This window comes from Marmota marmota, unplaced genomic scaffold (genome assembly GCF_001458135.2).
Source record: "Marmota marmota marmota unplaced genomic scaffold, marMar, whole genome shotgun sequence".
Classification (NCBI taxonomy): domain Eukaryota; kingdom Metazoa; phylum Chordata; class Mammalia; order Rodentia; family Sciuridae; genus Marmota; species Marmota marmota.
In genome coordinates, this window is record NW_025999900.1 from 22361673 (window position 1) to 22384946 (window position 23274).

The 23274-nt window shown below is 33.6% G+C and overlaps 1 protein-coding gene across 7 annotated transcripts in view; it reads right to left on the bottom strand.

Moving 5' to 3' along the window:
- Mipol1 (mirror-image polydactyly 1) overlaps positions 1-23274 on the bottom strand; it is a 326985-nt gene that overhangs the window by 244260 nt on the left and 59451 nt on the right. The window contains exon 3 of one of the 7 annotated variants that reach the window (XM_048798662.1): positions 5636-5713. The exons of the other annotated variants lie outside the window; for them this stretch is intronic. The gene's annotated coding sequence lies outside the window, so the exon portion shown is untranslated. The remainder of the gene's footprint in view (positions 1-5635; positions 5714-23274) is intronic. 7 annotated transcript variants of the gene reach the window in all.

Here is a 23274-nt window from a genome sequence, read left to right on the forward strand (position 1 = left end):
TTGTGAACCTAAAAGTATTCCAAAAATAATAAAGCTAATTTTAAAAAGGAATATATGGCATAAACTCACCAATATGAAGTATTTGTATCAGAAATGATGTCAAAACACAGTTAATAAGAAATGTTATATAACCAGCTAGAAAATTAAGTTGCCCTTGTAACTATTTTTTGTTTTTTTCATTCCATTTTTCTACTGAGCCCAAGATTAATAACAGAATCATTCATAGTAAGCTTAAATAATAAAGAAACCCCAGAACCTACTTATTTTAATAAACTTATTTAAAATAAAAGAAAAAATTTAATAAAAGAGTACAACCTGCATCATTATTCTAAGAGTAGCCTTAGCGTTTCCTCAGGAAACGAATCAATCCTTGTTGGCCAGCTGCCAGGATCCTACCACCACTCTGAAATATTCTAGGTGGTCATGTATGAGAAGCCACTAGCACTCTATTAATCTAAGTACTATGGAGCTAAATAGTAATTTTAATCAAATCTCAGGCATTTTCTCTTTTCAACCCCTCTAGGGCATATGAAGAAATTTAAAATACAACCTTAACTTCACACTTGCCAAAAGGAAAAGGCATATATTCTGTGATGTCACTAGTCTGAATAGTTTTTACTGCAATCAGAATTCAAATATAGCCAAATTAGATATTACCCTTAATGAGTATTACTGATTCTATATTACATTCTACCAAATACACAAACATAAACTATTCCTCTTTGAAAAATCAATTTTCTAATGATAGTATGAGTATTACATTTGAAGAGAACAGACTTATTAAACTGATAACAACAGTATTTGATATGGTTAATATTTCCTAATATTTTTGAAACTTTAATATTTAATTTCTGTAATTGGAAAGAATAAGATATAACAACCACTATGTATTTAAAGATCCTTTTGTCAGCAATCTATTTTTAGCCTTTGTAATCACTACCACCACCACATTAGTGAAAACACTCTAATATGCGAAATATATTAATTCATTTCCTGTTTTCAGGCATTGTAGTAGGGCCTTACCATACATCAAACCTAATCTTCACGAAGATTATTTCTCCATTTCCCCACAAGAAAACTCAGGCTTGCAAGTAGTTATGAACTTGTATACAAGTCGAGGTGATTAGTAAGTGAAAAATTAAAAGATCTATCTAGCTCCAAAACTTGTGTTGTTTCTATCATAATACTTTATTGAAATTATTAAATGGATTGATTTTCCAGTACAGTTCACCTCTACTTTCCAATATAGGAAATAAGCTTAAAATTAGTAATTACTAATTAAATTACTATTTAGAGAATATATGCCATTACTTACATTTATTAAATATTATTTACTACTGATTAATCATCTAGATCTGTTGAAAACCTTAGTTTCAATAAGTTCTTAATCATAATTCCTACAGATTTTTTTTTTCTACCAGCTATCTTTTTGGTAGAAATGAATGTTCATTCTAATCTGTTTTGTTCCTTTTTGCCTGAAACAAGTTTATGAAAAACAATTGAGATTCTACAATCATATTTTCATCATAATAATCAGTGACATTTAAAAGTATCATAGATGTTTTTCTAGAGAATTTCTTTAGTTGTTTAATCTTAAAAAAGTTTGCAAATCATGCAAGTTTCAGTTATAATTTCATTGCAGAATAACAGATGAACAAAAGGTAAAATACTAAATACCTTGCAAAAAGAAAGGTGAATGAATAAAAGAAGTAGATGGTGGTACAGATTTAAAATGCTAAGTATGAGGGACTGGGGGTATAGCTCAGCTGGTAGAGTGCTTGCATGCACAAGGCCCTGGGTTCAACCTCCAGAACCACCAAGTAAATAAATAAACAAATAAATAAAATGCTAAGCACGAATAAACAGTATTCCAATTTAATAAGACACTAAAAAAACACAAGTTACCTTTTGTTAAATTTTATTTATTAAGAAAAACTCTTTTGATTATTTATTTCGCAGTAAAACCATAAGAATCATGACTATAAAAGATAATTGCTAGTCCAATTCTAGAATAAAGAGGATGAGAGTTGTTTTTTATTTAAATTTGGTAAGATAAGATTTTTCAAAATATTTACTAAACTTCAATAAATTGCAACATATAAGGATTCTACTAACACAGGTAGTTTTAGAAGAGGTTTCACACCTTGTTTCAAATGAGTACAAAGAATCCTGATTTAGAATAATGCTCACTTTAACCATAAAGGCCAATTAGTTTAAAAACATGCATTTCATATCTATATTAAGATAATACATAAAAGTAACTATTGTGTTTTAAAAGCATAGTAAATGATTCTTAAATAATAAACTTTAAGGTTTTTGTCTAAGGCTTCTTCAAGCTGTGGAATTCTCACCATTTCTTATTTTTACTTTGTAAAAAATATTTAAAAGATAGCAGATTTAATATTTAATTTTGGTATGCATAGTAACCTTTTTTAACCTTTCTTAGGGAACACTGACCCCTAAAGGTTCTAAATTTAAATAAGTTTCTCACAATTTTCTAAATTTAACTGGTATCTAGCCCTCATTTTAACCTACATTATTAGAATTATATATACTTATGGCAGAAGCATTTATCAATAAATATTACATAAACTATCTCCTAAGGATCACTGAATGCCATAAAACCATTAGACCATGTTTCTGCTAATAAAAATTACCTAAATTAATGTAAAAAATATTCAGGAAACTACAACATTATTCCAAATAATTATTCATACAAGCTTTCTGATCTCCATGCCTTTTTTTCTTACAAAGTAAATGAGTACAGTTGTCTTTGGTATCCATGGGGAACTGGTACAGGAACCCCCATAGATATCAAAATCTTTAGATGCTTAAATCCCTTATAAAAAATGTCATAGAATTTGCATATAACCTATTTACAATCCTTCCATATACTTTAAAATCATCTCTAGATGAATTTTAATACCTAATACTATGTAAATAGTTGATATATTGTATTGTTTCAGGAATAATGACAAAAGGAAATGTCTGTCCATGTTCAGTACAGAAGCAATTTTTATTTCCACATATTTTCCATCCACAATTGGCGGAATTCTAGGATACAGAATATACACATACAAAAGGGCTAAGTGTAAGTGCTAAAGAGGACTAAGCAATCAATCATAGGTCAAGTTGTTTTTTCTAAGGGTTGATTTTACATAAGCATAAACTCCTTTGATTATGACATTTCATTTCTTAAAAGCAGACAAAAGAAAATGCTGAAAAAATAGAAAGTTTTCACAAAAGGCAAAACATTATTGGTACCAATCCCCATATGGCAACACATATGTATTCACACTTATATACTTCTATCGACTTAAACAATACAGTCAGTGTTGTTTTTAAGTTCTTTAAAGAAAGTTGAACACATTTTGTAGATATCTTCACTACTCCCTTCTACCAACCTTGGCTTTACATTTTCCAAGATGTCTATAATGATAAAAACAAATAAAATCGTAAATGGTTATATCTGTTACATTATCTACCTTATCAACTCTTTGGACTTAAAATATTTCAGCAGTGCTTCTATAACAAGGCCAGGAAAAGAATGGTCACTTTTACAATTATAAGAAGTAATTCCCTTTTGTCTTCCCACTTTTTAGATACATTAAACATTAATTCCTTTGGTTCCTTAAAGGCCCTATGGCCTCTGATTTGAACAATATGATTTTCACAGCAATGTGACCTGTGAATAGGGAATATAAACAATAGGTATGTCGCAATTTGCTTACTTTTTCTTATTTTGTAAGTAAATTGAGGAGAATGCTTTCTGAACTCCTGAAACGAAGAATGTTGCTTGCTTACTTGAATAAAATAATAAAAATATTGGGTTGGAATGTTGCTCAATGGTAGGGTGCTTGCCTAGCATGCATGAGGTCCTGGGTTTGATACCCAGTACTAGCAAAATAAATAAATAAATAAAAATATCTACAACAAAAATTAGTTAATCACACACCAATGTATTCTTATCATAAACCTGAATATAAAGAGAGTAGGTCAAAATTAAATGTCACATAGTCCATACATTAAAACAATTAACATTAAGAACCTTTAATCACATTACTCAGATACTATGTATTACTACTTTACACACAATTCAATAAGTCATCTGGATGCTAAATTTGTAACAAGCAGCCCAGAGTCCCAAGTTAGAAAGGAAATTACTAACGATAGCATTAACAGCAAGAGGGTTCATATAGGTTATATATGCTTTTATATAAGTTTTTATATGGAAGTCAAAAACAATGCAGAATTCAGAAAAAGGTACTCAGAAAGCATAATATCTTTTAATACTTCAGGAAAAAATATGTAATCAACTGATTTAACATAATGACTATGAAACAGCCCCCACGCCAAAAAGCCTTTAACTTTCTAAAACAAGGAATAATGTGCCTGAATATTTGTGAATTTGAAAAGAGCATTATTGTGGGTAAAAGGAAACACAAAAGGGAAAGATTATATAGTACTTTAGTAAGAATTCTATATTTTAAATTATAAAATTGAGAAGAAATGAAAAAGATGTATATAAAGGTTTAAGTTTTCAACTGTATTATATTCAAATGATTCATTTTTCTAAGGATTCCATATCTTCAACATTTTACCATAATAGACTTTAAATCCTCTTTTTCCCTGTTCCATGTAGATGTTGCTTACATGTACTACCACTCATTTATCTGTCTGTCTGTCTATCTATTTCAGGCTCTCAGTCTATGAGTTTGAAATGACTTTCAAACTGTTTCTGTGCACAACTGTTCTGTCTCTTAGGCTGTGTTCTAGGCCTGTGTGTAACTGTATTTGCTTCTCTCTGTCTCTTCCTGTGCCTCTCTCTCTCTTTCTCAAAGAATCTTTGTTTCCATCCCCACATCTCTACATCTTATATCTCTGCAGATCTCTCTTGCTCCTTCTGATTCTTTCCCTCTTGAAGTGCCTCTGGGTGTGTCTCAAGACGTGAATGTCTGTATCTATGTGTCTCAGTCTATTTCTATGTGTAGTGTATGTGTGTTTTCTGTCTCTTCTACTATGCATGGCTTTTGCCTCTGAGAGTCTTTTTTTGTGTGTTTATCTGTGTGTATGCCTGTGCTTCTAGTTTTGTGCGTCTTTCTTTCCTGTCTCTCCCTCACTGTACATCGTCTTCTCAGTGTATCTCTTACTCTGAGTCTCTGTTTGTGTTTCTTTCTGTGTGCTTCTGTATATATGTCTATGTTTTTCTGTGTCTTCCTCTCTAATTACATCCCTTTTTATGTCTTTTTCTCTGTGAGTGTGCCTCTGTATCTCTCTTTCTCTGTGTCACCATCTTCTCTTTTTGTATGTTTGTTTTTATTTCTCTGTGCATCTTTTTCCTCTTACTCTCAGTGTCTTTTTTATGTTTATCTCTTTATTTATGTGCACATGTATGTCTCTTTTTCTGGGTCTTTGTGTCTCTTTTGTAATACATGGATCTCTTTGTGTGGGTATCCTTTGTGTGTGTGTGTGTGTGTGAGTGTGTGTGTGTGCGTGCACGCACACGCCCAAGTGCACATATGTTTGCATGTGTGCATGTCTGCCTCACATATTGGTTAGAACAAACACATTTCATTCAGTGCCTTGAACTGCCACAACACCTGGGGATTCATACTAATACCTTAAAAGTCCTTACCTTTTGACCAGTCCTCCATTTGTACTTTTGTTCTTATTTGCTCTGGCAATGTCCCTGGTTTTTACTTCAAGATTGAAGCTAAAATAAAGCCAACTCTAGATAAATAAACTTAAAACAATATATCAGAACACACCTAAACCTTACCTTTGTTTAACAGAGAATTAAAAGGATAAATGGTTTTTGAAAACATTTACAATAGGACAATTAAGTCTATTTCAACAGGTGAAATAAAATCTTTTTCTCAAAAAAAGGTTCTTTTCCTCACAGTTATATTTTCATAAATATAGTTCAAGTTAAGTTTTTTAGACATTTTTGCTGCTTTGGTTATAGAACATTTAATTTATTTAACGTTTCTCCAACTATAATTTCTTGCATCTAAAAAATTTTACTGTTTATGCTATAATTTGTGCACCAAAAATTTCAAATTTATTAATCTGAGTTTGCTATGCATATATTCATATAAAACATTTAAACTTGTAAAAGCAATTTAATCTTGTTATTGTAATTTTTAAATCAAAGAAGTCAAATCATTAAATTGTGAAATTATTGGTATTTCTCTGTTGTACTTGTTTTCATAGTAAACATGGTAAAAGCTATGTAAGTTTCTTGTTTTGTTTTTGTCTTGCTTTAAAAGGGAATAAAATTAGATTTACCTCACAGCTAGAACCCTGCGTTCTTTAAAAAGTCCTCAAATAAAGCTGTAGTAAGCTTCTCCTTTTCCAATTTTCTCTAAATATGTTGATGTGGAGTTGGCAATCTTTTTCTAAGTTTCTCATTTACTTTTGGATTAGTTGAAAATATAGGAAGTTATTAATATCAAAGAAATATGTTCCAGTCAATGAAGCCATTTCCCTACATATTGCCCAAAAAGGTTAATAATAATTGAAGTATTTTAATAAGAGATTCATATAGCAAGACATGTAGAAAATACAGTCTTTAATAACCTCTGGAGTATTTTAAAACATGTCTTACAGGCTTTAATGTGCTTAGTAATATACTATTTAAAACCATAATTTTATCCCTCTGCAATATACAGTCACTCTTCCTCATCATTTACCCAGCTAATGAATGCCAGCAATTAGTAAAATGTAATCCCATTGCACAATCATTTTAATGCTTTTAGCACTCAGAAAAGTAAACACCAAATTAATACTGCTCAAGCCATATCAGATCCTAGTTGGAAGCAAGCAATTATAGTTCAGCTCCTCAGGTGTAATTAAATGATTGGAATGATTTAGTTCCATAAATGCAAGTTAATTCATAAGCAAGCAACAAATATACTGGGAGTAATTACAAGAAACATTGACAGTCTAAGCAGGGCAAATTCTTTTATGAGCCTGACATAGTAAAATGCTGCCCTCTCCTGGGCACATAAGTGAATACATCGGGGCCCAAAACAAAAAATCCAATGACACCTTCTTTAAAAGCAGCTAGACAAATAATATTAACTAGTATATACCCATTTGATTTCATTCCATGCAGTATAAAACTATGGTAATTTGTAAATACTCCCATTAAGTTAATGCTTTTTCCAATAAAGCTCTGAGTTTCAAAACGTACTGGACAATTCCTAAACACAGACTGGAAGTGAACCTTCTAGTACCCATCTGAACTACCATTATGAATACCTATGATCTCTCAATGGCAAGGCTCAAGCCCTAATTAGAATGATATTCAATAATAACTAGCTATGTTTTCACAAGTACTAAAATTTTTATAAAAGTTTGTAAAACGAATAATTTTACTGATTTCACAGAATACTCTAAAATTAATTATTTTTAATGAACACCAATAATAAAAACAAAAACTTAAATACTGGTATAACTTCCATAATAAGCATATTTTAAAATGTAAAAAGTAATAAGCCTTGTGCAACATAAAGTGCCTGCTGGTCTCACAGCATTCTTAAGTTTTTACTTTCCTAGCCTAAAATTCAGGATGAATTTACTATTCTACTAGTCAGATGGTCCTTAACTTTTCACACAGAACTTTCAGAAGCTTATTATACTTTTAAGTAATGCTATAATCAAAAGTGTTTGTTAAAACATGTATTTCTGCCACTAAACCTAATTGGTATCATCCCTTTGCCTTTCTAAAGCATTGAACATGTTCTCTAACAAAATACTGCAATTAGCACAACAAATGTTTACTTCTTCAATAAATGCAAATGACTTGGAGAAGATAATGCTTAACACAATACCAATATCATATGAGAGGAAGAAAGCATTAAATTAATGCCCTTCTAATTTGCTTTCAAATGCATTAATATAACCATATTCTAAGTCATATCCTCTGCAAACTATAAAAATAAAATAAATCAAAATATTAAAAAATCCTGTTACTAAGTTTAAAATGTACAGCACATTTGCTTTGCCCTTGATGTCAGAGTCTTATTTTTCAATTCATATCTTGTACACTGTAAGTTAATTGCTTTTGGAAAGTACTTATTATTCATGTAAAAATTAATGTGCCAATGTGTTTAAATCCTCTTAAATGACCATTCATGCATCTTTCTTCTTTAAGTACCAATGAAATCTGTCAAAAGACATCAATGCAAAATGATCTTAAAGAAAGTTCTAATAGAGATTTTTTTCTGCTAACATAAGATTTTCATATTCACCAACTTTACTTAAATTCCATTAATTTTTTAAGCTACTTTTAATAAATTCACCAAGTAAAATTTTTAGGCCCCATAGTCTGTCATTTGTGTTCCAGCTGACATTATGAATATTAATAACAGTGTTATCCTGATTAAATAGGCTTCATATGAAATCCCTGTGAATCCTATAGCTCAGACATCTCATTTTTCCAACTCTTTATGAATTTGGATTCAGACATTAAACTGGAAAAATCTTTAAAAACAGATTTAATGGCACATTTGCATATTCTTAGGCAAAAATTAGATGTTTTAATGATTCAAACAATTAAAATACATATCCACATATTATAATAGGAATGGATTTCTGTAAACATGCAACATATTTTACATTTCTATCCTTTTAAGGACAATGGATTAAGGCTAATAAAATACTAATTCCAGTCCTTATCATAAAGATTTGATATCAAGAACTTAATTTTCAGTAAAAAAGTATATATTCACATTAAAACTAGTTAGATGACTGTAGCAGACAATGAGAAAAACTGGGTTGCTTAATCATTACAGATCAAATGTAAATTAATTGATTTATTATTAGTAATCTATACCAGATTCAAAAAGCAAAGTAAAATCAATTTCCAACTAAAATTTGTTTATAAGTTGTACTGGAGAAGCTTACTTAGTTTAAAAAAAAATCTATAATCAACATTACATATCACAGTAGCATCTGTTAAATCAAAATATTCTCTCTCCATCACAGATTCCTAACATCATTCTTCTAAGTTATTTTTAATTCTCAAAGGAAGTAAAATTTATTGTTCTTTCAAAAAAAAAAAAAAAGAAAAAGAAATTAAGCATATTGCATATCTCCTTCTCTCTCTAGGCACATAAGAAGCGTGATATATCTGACAAAGTTTCCTATATTCCCCCATCAAAAAAATATAGATTGAAAAAATTCAAACAAACATCTCTATGCTCTAAAGTATGACTTGACACTCCTTATTTACCTGGTAATTAAAACACTTCATGAAACAAAATTTGTTCTTGGCCAATCTAAAATTTCTAATTTGTGTAAAAAAGCATAAGTGATACTGTTTAAAAGTAAATAATGCCTTTTCATAAAGAAGCATTTAAAAATTGTATTTATTTGCCAAAGTAGCAGTATCAAGGATTTCTAAAACTATTTTAAAAGCCATACTTCACAAAAGCCACATTCTAGCTAAGGCTTTGGCTGGTGGCAATTTTTCTTCAAATTCCCTTAACTTAATCACAAGTCTGTGTGAGTTGCATCCAAGTATCAAACTAGAAATCACTTATAATACTGTACTGTATCCAAATGTAACTAGAAAAACTTGGAATTTATTATTTCTTAGATTGAGAAATGTTAATTATTTCTGAATTTAAACAGTCTTATTAAATGGTCAAAGGAGAGCACTGTCTTTCAGACAGCCAAATATTACTTAACACAACATATACTATATAAACTTATATCCTACTGTTGGATTGTCTTCCAAATATATAAAAGTCTCTCAAACATTCACAGCTCTTGGCACATTCTTTCCCAAAAGGAATTCCTTTCACATAAATGTCCAACCCTGCCAGGCTCCAGAAACTGAATTTCCTTAGAGCTAAGAAAGAAAGAGAAGGTTGATGGAGAAAGAACAAGGGATAAAAGAAGTTCTGCACCATAGATAGCAAAATTGAAAATGCATATACTATTGGACTACACAGTTCCAAAACTAAAAATATTTACAAAAATATTTTAAAAAATATTTTTATATACAAAGATTCACTGAAGCAGTATTATTCATAAGAGCAAATACTCACTGATGCTATGTTGTCCTGGACTTTTTTCTGTTCTTCGAACACACCAAGCTTATTCTTGCCTAAGGTTTTGCACTTGTGAGTCTCTTTGCTTAGAACTGTCCCTAGATATCTAAAATATTTTTTCTCATCAATCAGGCCTTGTCCAGAAGTCCTCCTCAAAAAAGGCTTTGCACGGGGTTGTGGCTCAGTGGAAAAGTGCTTGCCTAGCATGTGTGAAGAACTGGGTTGGATCCCCAGCACTACATAGAAATAAAATAAAGGTACTGCGTCAACCTACAACTAAAATAAATAAATAAATAAATAAATGTGTGTGTGTGTACATATATGTATGTGTGTGTGTATGTGTGTGTATTTTAAAGACTTTGCATGGTCATCCTATCTAAAATCTCACTGCATTACATATACTACCGTCTTCATGAAATTGATTTGCTTAGGTTTTATTTCTTTGTTTTCAAGATATCTCAGGCAATTTTGTACATAAAAGTCACATGTAAACAAGACCCTTGATTTTCTTCTCTTTGTATCCCCAGAAAAATGTGTGGCACAAAGCAAGTACTCAGCATAAACTTGTCAAATGTATGGATGAACAGGTAAGGAAGAGATGGTAGATGGAAACCAGCACTAACATAAATATCCAATAGAAAACTCAACAAATAAAAAGTGGTTCAACCACATAGTAAACCTATATGGCTTATACCATAAATGCAAGAGATACATGTGCTATATATGAAAGATTCGTTCAACAAATACTTTTTAAACAGCTATATTGTATGAACGAGAAAAAGATGAGTAAGATGGAAAATATGAATAAAATTCTTATACAAAATATTCTTAGTCAAAACAATATAGGCGCAAAACATGGAAAAATAAACAGAAAAAATGTTATACTTGATATACATGATTGAGCAGGCCTATTCCCCCCATACCCTAGGTTGATAAATAGGAAACTATTCCCAGTGAAGAAAGGGTTTTAAGAGTTGGGGGTAGACAGGCTGAGAAAATGAGGAAAAGAAGCATTTACCTTCATTTTGAATCTATATGTATAACTTTATTTTTTACCATGTGCCTGCATGTACTACTTTTCTTTTAATAACTAAACGTTGATAAGTTACCTAGGAGTTTAGTAGGAAAACTTGAGGATGTCATATAATGACAGAAAGCCCAAATGAATAGAAAGGAAGTGATCTTTATGACTCTCTTGAAATTGGAAAATGTATTATTTCTTCATTACCTTTTATAATTATACTTTGTTATGGTTTTTTACTTATTTGTTTAAATAGAGTGAAAAGCTCTAAATAAACTAATACACATAGCAAGAATTTTTTAGAATAGAAAAATTAAAAACGTATGAAAGGGTTTCTGAGAATTAAGCAAATTTTTTTTTTGGAACCACATTTCTTAGTTCAATTAGGGACTATTAATAGTAGTCTCAGAATTCAGGAGTTGAAAATTTTAAAAATTTATGATGGAAATAAATTATTCTACATTAAGAATATTATATCTCTCTCACAGATAATTCTTCTTTGGTATAATCTTCAGTGATCAAGAAATTATTACCAAAAAACAAAAAAATCAGTCCATCTATTTCCCACCACTAAAAGTCACTGTGATAATTTTGGGTGTCAACTTGAGTGCATCACCGAGTTCTCATCTGTTTGGTCAAGCATTATTCTAGGAGTGTTGTTAGCACATATCTGGATAAGCAGATCAGTGGATCGGTAGACTAGGGAAAGTGAACATCCCTCCCTACCATGAATAGGAATGTCTCCTGCCTGGTTGTCTTGTGATAGGACATTAAGTCTTTCCAGCATTAGGCTCTGGCATATTGGCTATTTGGGGGCTCAATCCTACTAGTCTTCAGTAAAAACTACACCATCAGTAATTCTGGGTCTTAGGCCTTCTGACTCGGAATGGAACATACTTTCACTCTACAGGGTCACCATCTTGCTGACTGCAAATGGGGCTTGTCAGCCTCCATAACTGCATGAACCAATTTCTGCTAAGTGTGTGTATGTGTGTGTGTATACATGCACATCTATCTCCTATTAATTTTTTTTCTCTAGATGTCTTTTAAGGACCACATTAAATTATCAAGAGAAAAATTAATTTCTGGTATTTTCAGATACTTCCACATTTTCAAAATTTGGAGGCAAAACAATATACTATTTTGAACATTACAGTAGTTTTCAATGAGAGTTGCAAATGGCACTTGAGAATGGATATGGTATGGCACAACATTCTAGTTTAAAACAAACCAACAACAAAAAAGCAAAACTTTAAAACTAGTATTATTTTCAGAGAGCTAATAACATACTAAGATTTTATAAAATATCCTGGGATGTTTTGCCCTAAGCCAAACTAAACCAAATCACTTAATCTAGTACAAAACACAATATAAAACAAAATCAGCTTATAGAATAGTTTCTGCAGGGAACAAACAGCCTGTTTTAAGATTCATACAGGTGCCAAGTTCTGATGAATGACATAGTGCCACACACAAAGACTTTTATTTCCACACAATCAACTGAAGTTCTTGGCAAATCAAAGATAAAAAAGTATTAAACCAAGTTAAATCAATCTATAATGATAACATTAAGAGCAGCCATTTGAAATCAAACAATACAACGGCTCTCAGAAAATGTCTTTCTAAAATAAATAAAAAATGATCATATAAAGTGTTTAATTCATTATATATCCTAATGCTAATAGATTTTATTTAACTATAAAAATCCACTTAAATTTCTTCTATAGTTTCTAAAGTTTAACAATAAGTATTAATAGAGACACTAAGAAATAGAGGCAAATATATAACAGTAACTTTAATAACAGTAGTTAAACTTTCAGTTTTGAACATGTAATAACAGTTTCATAATTAATACAATCTTTAGCTATGCAATTTGCCAAGATTACCATGCTGAATTACTCCCACTAAGCAATGCTGCATAAAATTATGTACTTTATTTTAAAAACTCTAATAGTAAAGAGAGCTTGTAGGCTGTGGAATACAATGACTAGAAAACAAGTATTTCAAAATAGTGAAATAAATGTTAGGTTTATAGCTCAAATTTCTGATCCAATATTTTAAAAGTCACAACTATTACCATTCAATTTTCTGAGAAACTACAAAGCTCAAGTAATTTCTTAAATAATTCTTTTTTTTTAATAGAGAGAGAGAGAGAGAGAATTTTTTTTTTAATATTTATTTTTCAGTTTTTGTCGGACACAACATCTTTGTATGTGGTGCTGAGGATCGAACCCGGGCCACACGCATGCCAGGCGAGCGCGCTACCGCTTGAGCCACATCCCCAGCCCCAAATAATTGTTAATAAATGTTTTCATTAATGAAAAACTTTGCAATATGATCCTAGGAATGGAGCCACGATGGTGGAACAGAAGTACCCTTTGCAGAACCTTGCAGGAGACAAAAGTCAGGACAACAAAGGAGAAACTATATTCTGAGAAGAGAGAGGAAGAACTCTTGAGAACCAACAAAGAGGGGATGAAAAAATCTAAGCAGCTTGGTAAATCAAAAAAGAAACTCACAGAAAAGTTCAAAGCAATTTGCAACTTCAATCCAATCCCAGCACAACAGCATAAGATAAGTAGGAAAGTGAAACAACCTTGATACTAGCAGCAGGAGAAATCCACCATTCTTAAAAGCCTTAAATCTAGGTCAGGGATTTGGAGTCTAAGAGTGACTCCTCTTGCACAACAAGGTAGTTTTAGAGAAGCAATTCCTTATGTTGCTCAGTATATATAGGGTGTTATAGTGAAGAAGAGTGATTTTGGAAAGGATCTTACTGTTAGGGACTAAACTGCTCTGGGGATCAGACAATCTTGAACAATCACAATTCAGAGTCCCCATGGACACCCTGCCACAATGATTGGATGGAAGATGGCCACATGATGCAGTCAAGACTTGGGAGAGTGTCTGAAACAAACCAGGTTCAAATAGCAGGGAACACTGCTATGATGGGATTAAGTGGAGGTTGCAGCAGTCAGTGATCCTGCTCACTGTGAGTAGAAGTTACCTGGTGACCACCACTCTAGCACAGAACCCTGTGGTTTGATTACCACCTCCCCAACCCCCACCCCTGCGCTCGCTCAGGGGCAAATCCAGGAAATGCTGCAGTTTGGATGTTTGCCAAGTCCCTAGCTGCACAGACTAGAAATCTCTAGGGCTGAATATAGGCCCCAGGTAATGGTGCATATACATCCTCAGTGACAAGGACATACAGTGATCCCAACAGAGCCTTGCTACATAAGGTACAGACTGAAAACCTCTGGAATGAGTCTACACTGCATGGCACACTTGATAATCCACCCAAACTGTCTAGAAGGAGGGCTTGCTGTGGTTCTGACATCCCCCATGCTGGGTGCACATACTAAAAACCTCCAGAGAGAATATAGCTTGGCACCATCAATATTCTCCTACAGAGAGAAACATGGGTGCAGCCTGCTTTCTGCCCCCACTTATTTGGTGTCAGCTGAGGGGAATCACAACAGTCTGAAGCTGTGACCAACCAACCCCCACAACTCCCTACCTAGCAGGTTTCAACCACATAAGACCCCCAACAAGTACAGCCAAGTACCTCCCTTAGGAGAAATTTTTCACTCACTCTTTTTGTCCATCTATTCAATTTTTATTTTATTTTTCATTTTAAAAATTCTTTAATTTTTTCCCTCTTTTCTTGTCTTCTTTCTTGCTCCTCTTTTCTTTTCTCTTGCTTTACCTTTGTCTTTCTTTTTAACTCTTCTTCTGTTCTTTGTTCTTCCTTTAGTTATTTTATAACTTTTTGGTTTATTCTATATTACTTTTATGTTGTTATTGCTATTATGGGTATTATTTTTATTTGGATCATACTTTACTTATCTGGTTTGTTTTTATGTTACTGTTGTTTGGATTCTTTCTGTGTGTTGCTGGGAACTGAACTGAACTGAACTTGGGCATATTGTGGGTATTTTGCTGCTGAGCTATTATATCCTCAGCCCATCTGAGAGAAATTAGACCTTACTCCAGCTATAACCTAGTCCTACTGAAATCTTGGTGAATCTTTTAACTTAAAGGATAGGGAAGATAAAAGCTCCCAGCCAACAACCAGGTCCCAAGTAGACATGGCTAAGGAGAGGGACCAGAAGTTCCCCTCCTACACATTCATCCCCCATAGACACAGCACAGAGAAATAACAATTGTTGTGGGCACACACCTACAAGGGACTTCAGCATTGGATACTCCCATACCCCTTCAGAATGCTTCCTGCTGACAAAAGACAAGAGGAATAAATACAGAGAAGGCATCCCTTTACCATGCTCTCTAACCACGTCTGTCCCCATTCTTGTGAAACTTGTAACCAAATTACGAAAGCTCAGTCCCTGTCCCCAATGCCAATCAATGCCAATTTAATGGTTTTGAAAAAAGGAAAAAGAAGGTGTATTGCTTTGCTAGCAAAGGAGAAACACAGGGGATTCCTGCCCCAAAGGCTGTGACTCTCCCCATCAGGAGGGACAGGGGAGTTTTAAAGAAACTCTTCAAGGGTTACATTCCAGGTATGTTCTGTCTGGTTCCCAGGGAGCCTTGATGGCTGTTAGAATTCACTTGTTAATTTCACTTCTCAGATCCTCAGCAGGCATCACCTTCCTGTGCTAGGTGTGTTCAAGGGGAATTAATAGGGTAAGAAAAGATAATACTGTCTCCCTAATCTTGTTAGGGAGGGGGAGGTGGCAGGAGAGAGACAAAAAAAAAAAAAAAAAAAGCTTTTTTTTTTCTTTTAAATAAGACTTAGAATAATGATGGCTATATTCAGGTGAACGGACCATTGTTACAAACCTACAGAGAAGGAGGGTTCCTCAGGCTCCAACACATAGTATGGGCTGTGTTAAAATACACTAATCACAAACAAAGAAGTGATAGGGACATTATACAATGAAGCCCATCTGAAATTATACTCAACAATACACAATAAAATGATATCCCAGAGCACACAATCAAACAAAGTCTGCTTACTAAGAAGGGTCTCACATAAAAGTAAAGAGTCATCCACCCCCAAAGATGTGCACAACTCAATGCAGAAACAGAATGTGAAAAAAAAAAAGGAAACGTGACATCTCTAAAGTTCATCATAACTCTCTAGTAAGTGATTCAAAAGATATGAAAGTGGATGAAATGCCAGAAAAATAACTCAAAAGAATAATTTTTAAAAAAACTCGTTGAATTCCAAGAGATACAAATAAACCGTTAAATGAATTAAGGAAGACATTGCATGACATAAATGAACAATAAAGACGTAAGTTTTGGAAAAAAAAGACAGAAATCCTAGAAATAAAAAGCTCTGTAAGTCAGATGAAAAACTCAATTGCAAAGCCCACCAGTAAATTAGATCAAACAGAATAGTATAAGAGCTCAAAGTGAAAAACTAGCCTCTACCTCATAGCAAAGCCTGTCCAAGGAAGAGGGCGTGACCTTTGTCCTTGGAAAGACCCAGGAGCACTCCTAGGCACATACCCACCCTGCTGAGTTGTTTATCTACAAATACCAGGAGAGATCTGCTGCTCCAGGTGTCCCAGACTCAGTCAGGCTAGGTGGGGACCCATAGCAACCCCCAGCAGCCACCAATCAGCATGAGACAGGGAAATACCTGGGATGCCAGATGACCCTCCCAGTAGTTGGTAGTTGATAACATGTTGGGAAACCAGGTAGTTCAGCAGTACTCCCCTCATGGCTTAAACCAATCAGTTCAAACGAATCCCCCTCTTTTACTGGCCAATCACCCTTACCCAACTTGTTCCTGCCAGTGAATGTGCTAACCATGTTTTAGAGTTGTTTTATGATTTTCCCGTGGTGTGTGATGATTTGCTAAGAGATGCTATGATGTATGTGAAGTCCCTGCCTTCCCCAGAGTATATAAAACTGCTGCAAATGAAAAATTCCTTGTATTTTATCAGATCTTAGTGGAAATGAACTAGAAATCAAAAACAAGAGCAAGTACAGAAAAAATTCAAACACATGGAGATTGAATAGTAGACTTGTGAATGGAAAAATGGACCACTGAATAAATCAGGGAAGAAATTTAAAAATTCCTAGAGTCTAATAAAAATGGAAACAGCATACCAGAACCTCTGAGGTACAGTAAAATCAACGCCAAGAAAGAAGTTTATAGGTATGAGTGCAAACAGAACTCAAAGCTTAAGAAATTGGTAAAGTTGTTACCAGTGACCTGTGGCATATGGGAAATAGGCTAGGTACATGCTGTCACCTTTAGCAAATATTTTCCTCACCAAGCTACTCAGAGGCCTGAAGCAGCTTCCTAGTTAGGTACTGCTATTCATTTGTAATGTAAGTAATTAATTTTATCACTTGTTCAGGAGTCATAATGACATGAACCTGAAACATTTAATTTTATATTCAAAGACATTTATTTCCATTGTAGACATTTCCCACTTATAGAATTATCATATTTTTGTACATGTACAATAATTTTTGTTTTATTTATTTGTTTATTGATAGTGGAGATTGAATGGTGCTCTATCACTGAGCTACATCCTCAGCACTTTTTTACAAACACACACACACATACACACGTATATTTGTATGTATTTATTGAGGTAAGATTGACGTACAATAAATTGCACATATTTGAAGTATGCAATTTTATCAAATTTTTTTTAACATTTGTTTTTTAGTTGTAGGTGGACACATACCTTTATTTTATCTTTATGTGGTGCTGAGGATCTAACCCAGTGCCTCATACATGCTGGGCAAGTGCTCTACCTCTGAGCCACAACCCCAGCCCAATTTTATCAGTTTTGACATGTATATAATCAATACAGTCAATATAAAAAGCCTTTCCATTTTTTAAAATTTGAAATCATGCAGACTGTGTTTCCTGCATGATTTATTACATTAGATATAAAGGACCCCACCCCCACATGTCAACTACTTCAAAATTAAATGGCACACTTATAAATATTTCACAGGACAAGGAAGAAAGCACAAGAAAAGTAAATAAAAAGTGCTTTGAACTAAGCGATAATAAAATCTTAAAATATCGGAATCTCTAGAATGAAACAGTACTCAGATGAACATTTATAACTTAAAGTACTGGTATCAGAAAGAAGCAAGATTAATAATCAAATTGTGTTCAAATCAGTAGGAAGGTAAAAATAAGAGTAGGAGCAGAAATATACTAAATAGAGAAGAAATAATACAGCTAAACATTGATAAAAACCAAACAAGTCTAATTAAGAAAAAAAAAGAATACAAAAATTAATGGAAAGGGAACTATCAAAATAACCCTACAGATGCTAAAAATATATTAAGGTAATATAACAACCGTATGCCAACATATGTGATAGCTTACCTAATATGGTTTATATTAGAGAAGGAACCATGCACTGCTAAGAAAGTGTATTCAGTCCTTGAAGGATGAAATAGTCTATATATGCCTGTTAAGTCTAAGTTGTCAATTGTATTTTTTAGTTCTACAGCTTCTTTATTTACTTTTTGTTTGGAGGATCTATTCAGTAGTAACAAAGGCATGTTAAAGTTACCCAGTATTATTGTGTTGTGGTCTATTTGATTCCTGAAATTCAGAAGGGTTTCTTTGATGTACGTAGATTCTCCATTGTTTGGGCATGAATATTTACAATTTTTATGTCTTGTTAATTATAGCTCCCTTAAGCAGTATGAAATGGCCTCCTTTCTCCCTGCTGACTAACTTTGGCTTGAAGTTCACTTTATCTGATACAAGGATAGAAACCCCAACTTGTTTAAAAGACCCACATGAATGATATGTTTTCTGCCCATCCCTTTACCTTCAGTCTGTGGATGTCTTTGCCTATGAGGTGAGTCTCTTGAAGACAGCATATTGTTGGTCTTGTTTTTTAATCCAATCTGCCAATCTATGTCTATTGACTGATGGGTTTAAGCCATGGGTTTAAGCCAAAATTTGCTTTCAATATTATTATTCAGAAATTATTTTTCTTCCCTGTCATTTTGATTTATTTCTTGCTTGTAGTTTGAATTAGTTTCTCCTTTGAGTGAAAATTCTTCTAGTATAGTTCCTCCCTTTGTTCGTTTTCACTTTATTTTTCATTTCTTCATCATGAAATATTTTATTGAGAATATTCCGAAGTACAGATTCTCTAGCTGTAAATTCTTTCAACTTTTGTTTATCATGGAAGGTTTTTATTTCATCATCAATCCTGAAGATTAATTTTGCTGGCAGTATTCTTAGCTTGTATTCATTTTCTTTCAGTGCTTGGTATATGTAATTGGGCTCGGTATATATTATTCTAAGACCTCCTTGATATGAGGGTTGAGAAACCAGCTGAGATCTGGACTGATTTCACACTAAACATTATTTGCAGTTTTTCTCTAGCAGTCTTTAAAATTCTTTGGTTATTCTGTATGTTATGCATTTTTATAATAATATGCCCTGCTGTGGGTCTGCTTTAATTCTGTATATTTGGGGCCCTATAAGCCTCCTGTATTTGATTTTCCATTAAGTTTAGGAAATGTTCTGATATTATTTCATTGAAAAGATTGTGCATTCCTTTGGTTTATATCTCTGAGACTTCATCTATCCTGATATATCTTAAATTTGGTCTTTTCAGGTTACCGCATATTTCTTAGAAGTTCTGTGCATAGTCTCTTAACATCTTTTCTCTACGGTCAACTTTGTTTTCAAGATTATATATTTTGTCTTCATCGCCTGAAATTCTGTCTTTCAAGTGAAGTAGTCTGTTGGTGATACTTTCTACTGAATTTTTAATTTGGTTTATTGATTCCTTAATTTTGAGGATCTTTGCATGATTACTTTTCAGAATCTATATTGCCGCAGTCTGGCTGGGCACAAAATAACTTAGCCGGCACAAAGCCTTGTAGGTTCAAACAGCAACTCTTTATTCCTGAACTCTCACGGGCCCTCTCCACACACTTCCCAGGAACACACTCCCTCCACCGGGCTCCATGCGCCAATTCTCCCGGAACCCCCGCAGGGAACTCCAAAGTAGCGGGCACCCGAGGCAGCCAGCCGGAGCCACCCTATTCCCAGTAGGATCTGTCCTAATCCCGGAGCAGGGTCACCTTTCAACCATTCCCTCTGGCAAAATGCCAGGTGTCATTCCGACTTAACAGTGGCTCTCAACACTATATCTCTTTATAGACTGTGATCTTTCACTCCCTGTATTTTCTTTCTGATTTCACTCCTTACATCATCCTTTACTTCATAGATCAGTTTAACTAGATACATTCTAAATAACGTCTCTGATATTTCTTCCACCATGGTGTCATTAGATTCTGTTATTGAAGTATCTTTGTTTGGGATGATTTGCTCCTTTGATTTTTCATGTTATTTGTGGGTCTACTCATCTAGCAGTATAAATCTGAGGTAGTACAATTTCTACCTTGTGGATTTGTAGTATTCCTAAAGGTTTCCAGTACCTTACCATGTAGGGGGGCACAAATAATAACAACGAATGCAAACAATATACGGCATTAAACCAAATAGTTTCTATTATGACATCAACAATGCTACTTATCACAATAACAAAAATGATATGACCAGTTATTGCCTACAATAAAAACAGCAAGTTTGCAAGAGAGTTTACAATTTCAAATGGTAGACAGAGAGAGAACAGAAGTGATATAGGATGTGATGATTATGAGGGATGAACAGAGAAGATAAAAGTGAAAATATTAAGGAAGAATGAAAGAGAGAACAATAGAGATTGACTGTTACCAGAAGAAAATAGAGAGGGAATCAAGAAAAACAGATAGGTAAGAGAAAATATGTGTATATAAAGTAAAAAAAAAAAAATTTTTTTAAGAGAATTTTTTTAATATATTTTTTTTTTTAGTTTTTTTTCCGGCGGACACATCATCTTTGTATGTGGTGCTGAGGATCGAACCCAGGCCACACGCATGCCAGGCGAGCGCACTACTGCTTGAGCCACATCCCCAGCCCAAATTTAAAAGTTTTTAAAATTAAAAATAAAACTCATCAAAAAGCTGATCCATGAAAAACGGTTGTCTTCAAAAAGGCTAGAAATGAGAAAAAAAAATCACACATGAGTATGTACAAATATCCATGTACCATTAAGGTCACAATTAAACACAGTGGAAAAAAAGGAAAAATGAAAAAAAGAGGAGAGAAATCTATGAAAAGTTAAATAATTATTTTCTCTGGAGTTCAAAAGATTCTCAGCTTCACTTCTCAGCAGTTTTAGGTGGAGTCATTTGGAGTGTGATGTTCCACCCTCTGGATTGCTGGAGTAAGACAGATAATCCCATAGGTGGAATTCCTGGAGGCAAGGTTTAGGCTTAGGTAGGCTCCAGGCTCTTTGCTGAATGCCAGTTAGTCTGGAAATTTTAAATCAGGGCACCTCTGGGACCCAGTAATTGGCAGTCCATACAGGAAGACTATACCCCAGAGATCTTTCCTGGTTTCGATTCACACATTGGAGGAGTCAATTCTTAGTCCCCTATGTCACCTGAGGACTCCCTGTTTCTTGATCTTGAGTTCAGTCTCCAGACTCAATCTCTCTCCTACCCACTCACTTCCAGATCCCCAGACAGACATGTCTCTCCCAGCCAGTCCTAAAAATATCCTGATTAGAGGGGTAGGGGTAGAGCAAGGTGGGTTGCCATGACCAGCTGTCCCCTGTGTAAACCCCTCTCCATGTTTTATTTTCTCTGGCCACTTAAGCACACTCTATGTTATGCAGTGTGTGTTTACTATACCTGTATTTTGGGCCAAACTGGAGTTTTCCAGGAAGCACCTCCCTCAGCTGCCAGCCCCCATGTTGTAGCTGCAAAATGGTTCCTACCTTTGTCCTCTGCATGCTGCCTGGAGAAATGGTGGCTTCTTTTCAACACAAGGATATCGTGCAGAGCACCTTGCAGTTTAGTTGGGCAGTGTCCTTGATCTCTAAATGCTCTATACCCACATATGCCTCGAGGCCTCCTAAAAATGGGGATTCTTTTAATTCCCTTTTCCTTCTACTTTCCTCAAGGAGGGGCTGCTCTGGCTGGTGCTTCACACCTGGCTGCATCACTGGCTTTACTGCTGGGAATTTCTTCATTATTCTATTACATTCAACTTCCTGAGTCTCCAATCTGCTTTGAATGTCCAGTTTTAAATTCTAGTAAAGCTCCTCTTGTTTTTGTTCACCTACCTTGCTGAGAAACTGCCTGTCTGCTTTCTTGGTTTCACTCCACAGAGCAGCCAGGAAAGCAACCTCCTATATTCTGCCATCCCAATAATTTTTAAACTAACAAAGATGATGAATCTCATAAAAGAATCATAAACAGAAACACTGGTCATGACTACCCAAGTATGTCCCCAAACCCCAACATCTTTCATCATTTAACATGTGTTAAATCTATACACAAACCAGTAAATTTAAGTAAATTTTAAAATTTATTGCAATGTTTTAAATAATTTTAACAGATTTATTATATATTTAATACATATATAATCATATGTATAATTGTTAAATTCTTTATTAAAATAAGTCTTTATTCCAATGAAAGAAATGACTATAATCATTCACCAAGATGAAATGACAGCTTGTCATAGAACAAGTCCTGCATTTGGTTTGATTCTTTTTAAATTCTTTATTCAAGAGACTACAACTTTAAATCCTATTCTGATTGAAATAACTGAGCACTTAATGGTATGTCCCTTGATATTTTATGAACTTTGAAATACTAAGATATTTTAAAACATGCACAAGTTCAAAAGGAAATGTCTGTATGTCAACACCAAACCCTAATACTTAGCATTGTTACATGAGACTTAAGCCAATTAGTCCATGAGAATACGGAAACCAAACAGGCTTAAGGCTTAGAGTTCAACTACACAGACTCTCCCCTTCTTTAAATAACATCCAGGTATCTCTAACCACCTAGATAATGTATTGACCAAATTAGGTGCAGAGTTAACTACCTAAATTAAAAACAAAAAGTCTCATCCATAATGGAGCAAAAAATCTAACTCAGTTTTTAAGTCAATCAACTAACATAACACATTCTAAGGCTGCTTGTTAGCAGCCTTAGAAACATATGACGCAACAGATATATCTATATCTATCTCTCTCTCTCTCTCTCTATATATATATATATATGTATATATATATATGTATATATATATATATGTGTGTGTATATATATATATGTATATATATACATATATATATACATATATATATATATATA